The sequence below is a fragment of the Felis catus genome, chromosome A1 (genome assembly GCF_018350175.1).
Source record: "Felis catus isolate Fca126 chromosome A1, F.catus_Fca126_mat1.0, whole genome shotgun sequence".
Classification (NCBI taxonomy): domain Eukaryota; kingdom Metazoa; phylum Chordata; class Mammalia; order Carnivora; family Felidae; genus Felis; species Felis catus.
In genome coordinates, this window is record NC_058368.1 from 217,564,642 (window position 1) to 217,577,783 (window position 13,142).

At 35.2% G+C, this 13,142-nt stretch overlaps 1 protein-coding gene and 1 long non-coding RNA gene across 3 annotated transcripts in view; one reads left to right on the forward strand and one right to left on the reverse strand.

Annotated features, from left to right (window-relative positions):
- CDH9 (cadherin 9) overlaps positions 1 to 13,142 on the forward strand; it is a 136,981-nt gene that overhangs the window by 19,949 nt on the left and 103,890 nt on the right. The gene's annotated exons all lie outside the window — the stretch shown is intronic.
- On the reverse strand, positions 881 to 5,938 carry LOC123380393. Its single transcript, XR_006586088.1, has 2 exons — positions 2,549 to 5,938; positions 881 to 2,299 (listed from the first exon to the last, which is right to left on the reverse strand). It is a non-coding gene; the product is annotated as an uncharacterized LOC123380393 (long non-coding RNA).

Here is a 13,142-nt window from a genome sequence, read left to right on the forward strand (position 1 = left end):
AATTGAAAATAATTGAATGATAACATTATCTCAGAGATGCCAACTTTTTTTGTTTTAAATGTTTTTATTTTTGAGAGCAAGAGAGAAAGAGCAAGTGGGAGAGGGGCAGAGAGAGAGGGAGACACAGAATCAGAAGCAGGCTCCAGGCTCTGAGTGGTCAGCACACAGCCTGATGCAGGGCTTGAACTCATAAACCGGGAGATCATGACCTGGGCCAAAGTCGGACGCCCAACCAGCTGAGCCACCCAGGTGCCCCTCAGAGATGCGAACTTTTAAACAAAATTTTACATTATTAAAGAGGAAATTAATACCCCTGTATGACATATGAGCATTTGGATTTTTCCATCACTTAATCTATACCTACGATTTAAAGGACTCCCTGAGAACAGAAAGAGCTTTCACAAAGACAAATCATACCTTCTAATAGTAGAATCCAAACTAAAAAAAAGGTATTAATTTTGTCAATATTTTATCAGTAATAACTACCCATGGGTTAGATCTATTTTGTACTATTTTTCTCTCTTAATTTTAAGTAGATATAAAAAATACTTAATTTTCTATATATTTAATATGTGGTTAAGGAAAGACAATATATGTCTGAGAAATATTCTATATATTATGTAAAAAGTAAATTTCTTTAGTTCTTCTTTTTTTATGTTTTTACTTGAATTCTAGTTAGTTAACTTATAGTGTAATTTTAGTTTTAGGAGTAGAATTTAGCGATTCATTACTTACATATAACACCCAGTTTTAGCTCTTCTTTAAATAAATGGAAGCCTATATCAGTTTGAATGGCTTTCTATTTGGCGGATGCCCCCTATTCATAAAACATATCATTTGCAACATAGAAATTGATCCAAATAATTTTCTGAGAAAGATAATGGGTCTTAAACTTTATTTTTTAAAACACGGATAAAAATTAGAATTAATGTCTCTCAGCCTTACTAGAACTAATGCCAGCTTCTATTATGAAAATTAAAGATAATATAATCCCTCTCTAAAACACACACAGCCCATCTTGGAAAAGAGCATATGTGTTAGGAAGCAGTGGGGCCTGAAGTTGAAAGGGTAGCACGGGTTCAAGAATGGATCTCTGAAAAAATGAGCAGAGGGATTGAACCTGATGTAGGCGGCATCACCAGAGGCTCCTTTAACAATGTAGATCAGTTTACTATCATGTGCTCTGAAATGAGATCATCTGGTTTCCTATTCCAACACTGTCATATCCTAACTCTAATCCTAGGGAGGTAATTTGATTCTTCTGAGCCCAAATTTCTTTATTTGTATAAGCAACCCGTAATAGTTTTCCCAATATGTTCATTTGTAAGGCTCAATGAAATATAGTTGAAAAGTATGTGTTTGTGATGATAAAGGAGATACAATGTACAAAAAGTATTTTAAGAAAAGTATTTTTAGGTATATATGTCAGATATCAGAGAAAAGCCAGATTGAGGAGAAATAGAAGATATGAAAAGTTTTGGGGTGATAGGTTCCTATATTTATTAAACTTGAAGCTTGTCGTGTTGGAAAAGAGAAGACAAGAAAGGAAAAGAATGATAAAAGTTGATAACAGTCTGGCACTTGGAACTCCAAGTGATCTGAATACAACTCTTTAGAAAGACTATCAGGGTTATTTTAAGTGAATAACAATATGTGTTTCCTCTCTATGGATTAAGAAATAAGGTGTTCTTTGAAACTTTCAATCTGCTTCCTTAATCTTTCTCTCAATCTCACCAAAATTTCATAAATAAAGAGTTATCATATCTTAAATTTTTGATTCTTCAAAGCACTTTTAATTGTTGGTGAAAGAAAACAGAATTTCACTTGCTGGACAATTTCCACATTGGATCTAAGCTACTCTTGAATTTAAAACTACTACTTAAGAGAAAATTATGTGGCCCATCATGCTAAATTTCATCCCAAAATGGATGTAACCAAATTCTCAGATTTTTAAATCCAGCCATTGAAAAATTCAAAGTTCACATATTACTAAACTTTAAGCATTCTTATAAGATGAATAGCATATAAGTTTTTAAGTATATTGGCCAAATGAGCCTTCCTTCTGAATCAGTGGCCAACTGTAAAATTCACAGTAGTTGAAATTTTTATATATAAATCTCATAATTGTGTTCACATTGAGGCATTTTGTGACGAGTGATGTATATTTTCATCAAATGACAGTCTCTGTCAACTTTATCCCTCTCCTCAACCTTGTACGGTCTATTGATTCCAGCACTGTGTTGCAGAATTGACTTGTGAAGGTATGGCCCAAACCCACACTTGACAGTGCATCAAAGTTCTGGGGGAAAAAAACAAGATAAATTTACTAATAGTAGGTACTCATATGCTGGTACTGTCTGTTAGAGATTTATTGAGATGCTACAATATCCATTTCTGAGGATGGATGCAATTAAGGGAAAAATAAATTGCTCAAAATCTGTAAAATGTAGAAATGTTAAAGGATAGATTAGCTGACTGATAAAAATTATATAAAATATCAGTAGATCTTGTATCTGTCTTTATACATTTCCTCTGCCTATTTACCTACATTAGTTCTGATGATGATGATGATGAAAATCATGATGATGATGATGGTCTCATTAGATTAGGATGACAAAATCACGAACTAAAAATGATTGTTCGTTGAGTTATTATCTATCAGGAGGTTATGACATACTGAATATCCTGAGTCACAGTGTTGTTGACAAAGTTGACTCTTAGAGGCTTAGTAAACAGAATCCTATTAGAAAAGATAAGCTGTGTCAAGTATGTGGCAGAGTATATGGTCACAGTATTATGCAATAAAAACAATAATTAAATAATTCTGTGACTCACTATTAATATCCAAGTAACCAAAGCATACATTCTAGAATTTATATTTAGTAACAGGCTCCTTCCTAAGAGGCCATATTTGAGAATCTGATTTTGGCTTTGATGAATATACTTCATATCTCTGATGCTTAATGATGTTATTTAAGCAGCAAACATATGTTCCTTTGGCAAATATATGATGAAAAAAATAAAAATAAACTGGTCTTCTCATGTGACAGATTTAAATGAGTTTCCTACAGAGAAGGATCCATAGCAAGAGGTGTAAGGAACTTCAGCTAGGCCTAATTTTAGATTAACTTGGATGCATTTTTGCTTCTTAGTTTTCCTTTTATAGCAAAGAAAAGATGTCCTAATGAAGATTAGTAGTAAGAGTATGATTGTTTAAGGTGAGAATAATACTCTCCCTTGGGAATGCAGTGGGTTATAGAGATATTTCAGCCCTTTATTAACCTCTTTGTGCAGGATTTCTAACTAAATTTTAAGCATTTGTAACTTTACAGTCCCTAAAAAGATAGATTCAATTATGTGCAATGTGTGTAATATGTGTAAAGTGAAAGATAACATGTTCAAATTGTTGAAATAGTACCTACAGTTAGGTATTCCATTACATCCCATCTTATAGGCATAAAATAAGCACATTGAGTCATTTGAACTCTTGATCCATTATTCCTCCATCAAATCAGATCATAATTCTACACAAACCCCTGGGTACATGATAAGGGTAATTAATTTTTAATGCAAGACACTTTTGATTCACAGGTTCTTATTTATTGGAAACTCTCAGGAAAACTGGGGTAGCTGAGAGTAGAATATGGGAATAAAAATAAAAATAAATCAATGAAATAAGAGAACCTTGTATGAACAAACAATAATTATGGCTCATAAGATGGGAGTATAATTGATGCAAGCCTCTGCAAGTGAGGTTCGGGCAGGGGGGTGAGAAGTAAACCTATTCCTTAACAAAATTTCCTTATAAATTCACACACACACAGACACACACCAATAAATCCTATCAGTGCTGATTTCACTACAATGTTCCTTGACATATTGTTTTAATTCAAATCCCTTGAGTAGTTCAGTAAAAGAAAGGAAATAACCTATGTTAATTACTTTATTAATTATCAATAGTCATACTGTTTTATTCAGATTTATTCAGCACAGTGGTGTGTTATGGATACTAGAGCCAGACTCCCCTAGTATAAGTCTCAATTACCACTGGAAAAGTCCAATGTCCAAAAAATCACGAATAATACAGTTGTGTCAAACTTAGGTGTATTAACTTCCTGCAATGAGGCACACTTCCCATCATGGGGAAGTTGGAAGTAATTTGGTCAGAGAGAGTTAGGATAGGTTTATTACAGAATTTGGGAATATGCTAGGATATTTGGGAAGTGCTTATGAAAGCAGAGATCAGCATTTGATTAGGTCATATCAGGAAATCAGGGCAATTATATAGATGTATATTATCTTCTGTATAGAAAGCTTGAAAAACAGTTTGAGATTGTCTTTGAAAAAATAACCAAGAAAGAAAGATATTTGGTCATTTTGGGGCTACCTAGTGTCTCTGCTTTTGCCTTATCCATTCACAGCTATTGAGTGAGTTCATCTGATGATGATATTCTGTCCAGTTGGTGTTCAGCAGGGGAAACTATAGCATAGCTCTTAGTCAGCAGGCCAGGTACCAGCTGTCAGCTCTCAGACGTGATTTTTATTTTCTCCCTCACCACCTAATAGATGTTTACCTTGGGCAATTTATTTAAACATTGTGAACTTTCATATTTTTCATGTATAAAATCTGAACAATAGCGCCTTCATCAAATAGATTTTTGAGAGTGTGATTTCAGCAATTTCTGTGATTTAAGATATATGCATCAGTTATAAAGGCCTAGGGTGTGCAAGAAGTTTCAAACAAAAATTTTCTTTTTCTCTCCCATTATATATCCATCACAGGTTGGCTTGCAGGGGTGGGGGTAAGCTCCCCTTGTCTTTATTTGGGGTCCTAGGCTGGGAAATCTTGCCATACTTGGTATGGCAGATGAAAAAAGATCACGCAGCAGTTCATAAACGTTCTTCCCAGATAGAGCACACATCACACCCACCCAAATTTCACTGGCTGAATAGCCCCAGGAAACTTAAAGATGGAGGTGGAAAAATTCCAGTGGACTAGGAAGAGAAAGACATGGGCTGTCTCAAAACAGAATGAATGATTACCAAAGCTGTGAGGAGTGCCTGGTCCATGACATGTACTTAATAAATGCTGGATAGAACCATAATGAATGACTATTATATTATTATCATCTCTATTTTCCTTCCCTCCATGAGATTTAATAGTAACTATTTATTATACGTAACTTTATTTTCAGATAGATTTTTCAGATGATATAAACCCTGGATTTTTTAATGACAGTATCTTGACAATGACTCATTAAGTACAATTTTTTGTAACTGTGTTGTGCTTATATAGCTGATTTGCAAACATAAACATGCTAATGGATTTAAAATACTTTTAAACTTTAGTTAGAGAATATTTGAAATTTGAAACCTAGGAATAGACCATGGTTGTTGCTTGTTTCACTTTTTCTTTCTTTCTTTCTTTCTTTCTTTCTTTCTTTCTTTCTTTCTTTCTTTCTTTCTTTCTTTCTTTCTTTCTTTCTTTCTTTCTTTCTTTCTTTCTTTCTTGTCTGGCTCTTATTTGACTGGTAAAATCAAATAATCTGTAGATCCATTTTGAAGTTACCAAATGATACACTAGATCCATGTTATGCTGTGACTGTGTATCACTAATTGAAAACATTACCATGGCGATTGCTATAGTAACATTTAAATTGGCATCGGTGCCAAGATCCTTACTATCGATCTGACAGAGTTCATTTCACAGTGCATTTCAAGAATATAAATGGAATTTTGCTGGTGTTTTTATTCATATAGGCTGAGGAAAAAGAAAAAAAATATGTATATGTGTTTTAAACATAAAAAATATATATTTAAAAACCACACACATTTTAAAAGTAAATATATATGTTTAAAATAGATTATTAGAGAAATGCTTAAATATAAATGGTCACAGGGTGCCTGCGTGGCTCAGTCGGTTAAGTGTCTGACTTCAGTTCCGTCATGATCTCACAGTTTGGGGGTTCGAGCCCTGCGTCGGGCTCCGTGCTGACAGCTCAGAGCCTGGAGCCTGCTTCGGATTCTGTGTCTCCCTCTCTCTCTGCCCCTCCCCTGTTCATGCTCTGTCGCAAGAATAAACAAACATTAAAACAAATTATATATATATATATATATATATATATATATATATATATATATATATATGGTCATCATTTATATGTGATTTCATACTTTAATATTAGAGTACCTCATATAATTTTCTTCCACATTACATTACTTTTTAAGAAGGAATTCCAAAAATAACATAATATATGTTGGGGCGCCTGGGTGGCTCAGTTTGTTGAGCGTCCAACTTTGGCTCAGGTCATGATCTCGTGGTTCACGAGTTTGAGCCCCTCATTGAGCTCTGTACTGACAGCTCAGAGCCTGGAGCCTGCTTCAGATTCTGTGTCTCCCTCTCTCTCTGCCTCTCCCCTGTTCACACTCAGTCTCTCCCTCTCTCTCACTCAAAAATAAATAAAACATTAAAAAAATAAATATATGTAATTCAGTATACTGAACATTAAGTATTTAACTTAAATTATTTAGTCAGTAAACATATTTTTCAATCTTGTGCTCTGCATTAAGCAAGATGATTTAATATATGGATGAAAAAAATCCCTATTCCAATTTCAAATCATAGTCAAAAATCAAAAATCATAGTCAAAATAGTCATAAGTAACTTAAAAATATCTAACCTTAACTGAACATTTTTCTAACCTTTTAAGATAATTAGTAGCAATCAATGAGTATTATTATTATTATTATTATTATTATTATTATAACTGCTTTACAAAGTAAGTAACTGAGACATAGAGAAGGTTAGTGTCTTACCAAAAGTTACATGACAGCCTTCCAAAACAATTCTAAGTTTATGGTCTTAAAAATCCTTCATGTTAACTCTCTGTCCTTAATGTTATGGATTTAATGATGTTAAAGAACAGAAAAAAGAATCTTTTAAATTTACCTGACAAATTCAAGGAAATATTACAAATTGATAATAAACATTTATATCTAATTAGCACTGTGTTAGTTTTGTAGGGCTGCTGTAACAAAATACAACCAACTGGGTAGGTTCAAACAATTGAGATGTATTATCTTATAGCAATGGAGGCAAGACATCTAAATAAAGGTGTTGGCAGGTCTGTACTCTGTCCACTGACTCTAGTGGAGAATAATTCCTTATTTCTTCCAGCCTCTGATAGCTTGGTTTATGGCAGCACAACTCCAGTCTCTATCTCCTCCTTCACATGGCCCTCTTCACTCTATATTGGTATCTCTTCTTATAAGGACCCATTGGATTAAAGTCCACTCTAATTCAGAATGACTTCATCTTAACTTGATTACATCTTCAAAGACTCTGTTTCCAAATAAGTTCACATTTTTAGGTACCATGTGTGAGGAGTTGACTATACCTTTTTGGCAGAAACAATTCAACCCAGAACAAGCATTTTCATAGGCTGTTGAAGCAATCATCAGAACTCTTGTCCAAATATTTCTGGATTTCTCTCTTTCAAACACATCATAAGATTGTTTTACTCCCCTATCTCTGAATTTAGACATAACCATGGTTATGTTTTGCTTTGCCCATTGAAATGTGGGTGCAAATGTGTCTCTTCTGCATGGGAAGCCTAAGGGCCAACATGGGATTCTCCATGTTTCCTCTGTCTTCTCTTGGCAGTCATGGAGTACGGTGATAGAAGTTCTCCTGCCTTGGGTTCCTGATGATAAGGTTTATTACAGTCTCCCAGGACAAGAACAGTGGTCATATACTCTGAGTATGCATTTGTTTCTAAAGCTACTGCAATTTTGTAAGTTTTCAATTACTATAGCATGACAGGTGCATAAATATCTACTAGAGGTGATATACTGTCCTGAAAACAATAAGAAATCCTAAAATTTGTAGCATTAACTTAATTCCTGGCTATCCAGCCATAAAGAAAGCCTAATCAGAGGATCAAAAGGTGGAAATTCACTTCATAAAAGAGCGTAATATTTGTCATAACTTGGGACGCAGATCCCGGGCTCAGTGAACTTGTAGCCCTAAGGGAAAATGTGGGAAATCAGAGTAATTGAAGGGCATATTTGTCACCATGCCTGTATTGTCAAAATGCTATTAGAAAACAGATAAATTCAGAGCATTATTGTCAGTTTGATGGCAAAAAATTTGAAGAAATGCAAATAGCATAAATGGACCAACAAGTTGAGTGAAAGATCCAACTTTTTCAATGCTCCTTGTTAAAAAGAAATAATAGTTTGGTTTGAAAATGGATGATTGAAACTTTTGTAGCAGAAAGCAAAGCAAAAGAATGGCCATCATGGCTATTTTCAAACTTCTGAACAGATTATGTCAGCAAAATTAAGGACCCAGTTAAGTGTTTGGTTCTCAATACATCCTTATACCAGATAAATTGTCTCATGTTAAAGACATTGAAACTATGTTTCGTCCAGTAAAACCTAATAAGACTAAGAAACCTATAATGAAGTAGACACAGCAAGACCTGTGGAGCAGTGGTAAGAAAATAAATAAATATAGAAAATCTAAGAAGTATGTTTAAATGGAACATATTTCTATGGAGTGACACTTGACACATGAAACTAACTGGAGCCAAAAAGAAAAAGAGGACTTAGTTTTTAAGAACTGTCTTGCCAGGCCAGATCCAAAACTCTGGGTCTGAGTGAGGTTAAGATGATTCTGGGGCCATCAACTTGCATGGCCAGTAAGTTCACTATGAAATTTGCTCATCTTGCAAAGAGTGATACTATTCACTCTGCCTTCTTCAGCAGTGGTCCATGAAGTCAACAAATAAGAAAGAATTCCAGAAAATGAAGAGGCACAAAGACTACTAGATAAGGGAGATCCTCTCAAGAGACAAAACTGGAGAATAAGATCTAATTATGGCTTAATACTCTACTGTCAGAATAGTAGGACAAGCAAACAGGATTTCAAAACAGCCATCATTTTCTGGAGAAAACTTGTTGCACTTATGCTGCTCCTGAGTCACACGCTATCTTTTAATCTCTGGTCATGAGAAGCCTCGTGTAGATTTGATATAGAAACTACTTCATGCTATATTTCTTCCACACTCCCTCGATTTGAACTTGATGACAAGTCTGGATGGAACTTGTGAGTGGTATCTTTGCACATTTTTCTCCAGGAGGAAGAATCAGCCTCATATTTGGTTAATGAGGGCTTGAATTGTCATAATCATCTATGTTATTTACCAGATATTTCTAACTTCTGAGTGTTTGCTAGGAAGGTATTTCACCAGTACCTTTGAAGTTAGACAAATTCACCTGATTTGGTCAATGAAAAGGGAGTGTAATTGAAGTGTGTAAACTGATGTGTGTGGAGATGTTAAATGACTGAATGTCACTTGCAAAGTTACTTTTTTTTGCCTTGGTAAAGGTGGAAGCAGAGAGAGAAGCATGTCTGTCTCCCTTAGCCTGAAATTCTGATAAAGATGAGGTGGAACCATCAGCAAAACTAAAAGATGGCCTACCGAATGGGAGAAGATATTTGCAAATGACGTATTTGTAAAAGGTTAATATCCAAAATATAAAGAGCCTTTACAACTCAACACCAACCCCCCCAAATAATCCAATTAAAATGGGCAGAAGACCTGAATAGCCATTTCTCCCAAGAAGACATATAGATGACCAGCAGTCACATGAAAAGATGCTCAACATTACTCATCATCAGGCAAATGCAAATCAAAACCACAATGAGATACTATCTCACACCTGTCAGATGGCTAAAATAAAAAAAAAAAAACAGGAAACAACAAGTGCTGGCGAGGATGTAGAGAAAAAGGAACCCTTGTGTGCTGTGTGTGGGAAGGCAAACTGGCACAATCACTGTGGAAAACAGTATGGAGATTTCTCAAAGAATTAAAAATAGAACTACCATATGATCCAGTAATCACACTAATGGGTATTTATCCAAAGAGTGTGAAAACACTAATTTGAAAGTACACGTGTACCATTATGTTTACTGCAGACTTACTTACATTAGCCAAATTATGGAAGCAGCCCAAATGTCCATCGACAGATGAATGGGCATATAATAGTAATAATTATATATATATATATATATATATATATAGATAGATAGATAGATACATATATATACATGTATATATATGTATACATATATATGTATATACAACCGGATGGATCTAGAGAGTATAATGCTAAGCAAAATAAACCAGTCAGAGAAAGACAAATACCATATGATTTCACTCCTATGTGAATTTTTAAAAAATTTTTTTATTGTTTATTTATTGTTTAGAGAGACAGAGAGAGAGAGAGACAGCATTTGAGCAGGGGAGGGGCAGAGAGAGAGGAAGACACAGAATCTGAAGAAGTCTCCAGGCTCTGAGCTGTCAGCACAGAGCCCAATATGGGGTTTGAACTCACAAGCTGGGAGATCATGACCTGAGCCGAAGTCACACACTTGACCTATTGAGCCACCCAGGCGCCCCACTCATTTGTGGAATTGAAAGAAAGAAACAAAGGGGGGGGGAAGAGAGAGAAACCAAAAAACAGACTCTTAACTATAGAGAACAAATAGATGGTTACCAGAGGAGAGGAGGGTGGGGGAATGGGTAAAATAGGTGAAGGGGATTAAGAGTACACATCTCTTGATGAGCACTAAGTAATATACAGAATTGTTGAATCACTGTAACGTACCCCTGAAACCAATTCAACACTGTATGTTAACTATACTGGAAATAAGTTAAAAATAAAAGAACTTCTGGCCTAAGTGAATTGAAAATGAGATCCTGAGGGGGGGGGGGAGATAAGGTGGAACCATCTTCACTAACTGACCTATGATAAACATGCTGTGTGTGTGAGAAACATTATTTTAATATACTGTTATCATTGCATTAAATAGTCCATTCAAAATTGAATATCCAGAAAATATATCATTTATTTTAAGGGTATCAGCTAATTTAACTCAAAGCACCCTAAAAATCCACAATAATACAACATGCACAGCAAGGTAAGTGGAGGAAGTTCAAAGGCATCTGGTAGGACTAGGACAGCTGTGATTTGAAACCAGGCATCCAAGTTCCAGGGTTAATGCTTTCAAACAATAAGCTGTAATAGTATGAGTCTTTTTTTATAAATTTTTTTTCAACGTTTATTTATTTTTGGGACAGAGAGAGACAGAGCATGAACGGGGGAGGGGCAAAGAGAGAGGGAGACACAGAATCGGAAACAGCCTCCAGGCTCTGAGCCATCAGCCCAGAGCCTGATGCGGGGTTCGAACTCACGGACCGCGAGATCGTGACCTGGCTCAAGTCGGACGCTTAACCGACTGCGCCACCCAGGCGCCCCTGTAATAGTATGAGTCTTAAAATGTGAACAGTTTCCCAGGCCAACTTCGCAGAAAAGTGAAATCAAGATAGATAAAAGGATATTTGCAAATTTATTTGTCACTAACAAAGATTGTAGCATGTCCTAGGAATTACACATTAGACCATTTGAATATTTAGAGGCCATTTGAATAATCCAGGTAAAAGAAAATATATATTTTTTCGAAAAGCATTGCAATATATTAATTACATAGTGAAGGTTATAGTTTCAATCTAATGGTCAATTTCCAGTCCCCATAGTTTTGATCACTTGGCTTGACGCCACTACCTCTTAATATACTTTCGTTTCTGGCATAAAAAAAAACCCTCCTACTCTCACTCTGTCCTCTCTTCCTATACTCTCCCCTTCACTTATCTTTCTCAGACACAACTAAAACAAGACGGGCACTCCATTGCTATAGGCTTTTACTCTGGCTGAAAATATTTCCCTTGCATATCTACTTGTATAGTTCCCCTTACTTCGAAGTTTTATTCAAATAACACCTTCCCAATGAGGCCAACCTGGAATTTCACTTCTCTTCCCTTCCCCAGACCCATATATTCAGATTCCCCTATATTGCTCTACTATTTTTCAATAGCACTGAATACTTTCTCTCTACTGTTTTCATATTTATTACATTTATTGGGTAGTGTTTATCTTTTCGTGCTTGAATGTAAGTTACACAAGGGCAGAAGTCTTTGTTTGCATCTCAAGCATCTAAAGTGTGCTATGCATCTGGCAAAAGTAGGCATCAAATAAATATTTGAAAAATAACTGAATGGCTCACTTCTAACAGAGTAGAAGTTCATTCAGACTATATATGTACAATCTTACGGACTTCCCTAGATCCAGTCTGAGACTTGGATTTGGATATAGGTGATTGATTGAAAATGTGCTTCTCAGGAGACAACTGTAATAAAAGGGAATAAAGCAGGAAAAAGAAAGATCATAGAGACATATTCTCAGATTGAGTATAGCCTTGCCTGATCCACAGAGAGAAGACTCTGGAATACAGTTGACCCACCTTGAGGCAAAGGATCTATTTGCCCCTCATTGTTACTGATCATAGTGGTGAGTGGAGTAAGTCCCTAGTTTGGTGGTTCTCATCAGTCCAGAAAATTTCTCAGAAGGAGTTAGCTATAAGCAGGTAGCAGCCATACCTAACAGCTGGCCAGTAAGTAGACTGGCTTGGTAAACAGTATCCGTGTGGAACACACAGTGTCTACCACAGACTCCAGATTAACACTTTGAATAAACCATGGATGTGCTTATGCCTTTAAAATGGTTACTGTAATAGTTTACAATGACCTTCTCAAATCTCATTTATAGTTTCCCAGGCAAATGCATATTGCTTTACTGCACATTAATAGAATATAATTATTTAATGAACTAATCAATAGTTTCAGCTTGAAGGAAAGGAAGACTATAATTATATATTATTAATCTACTATATTTCAGATTCTTTTTATACACATGGTTTTATTTAATCATTTTATCTCTGTATAAGATAAGCTTATGATTCCCATTCCAGATATAATGAAAATAAAACCTAGTTAATAAACTTGCCTAAACTCATTAGGAGAGTGACAAACTCAGAATTTTAATCCATATGTCCTCCCCGTAGGTTTACTGTTCATTCCAGCCTTCTGCCTAATGTTATTACAAAATTACATATTCTTCAAAATTTAAGTCTTTTTTTCAAATTTTGTAAGTAGTTCTAAGAAATCTTAACATAGAGTTTATATATTTAAACTGAAAATATATTATATCAATATTTGTACTATTCTCGGGGCGCCTGG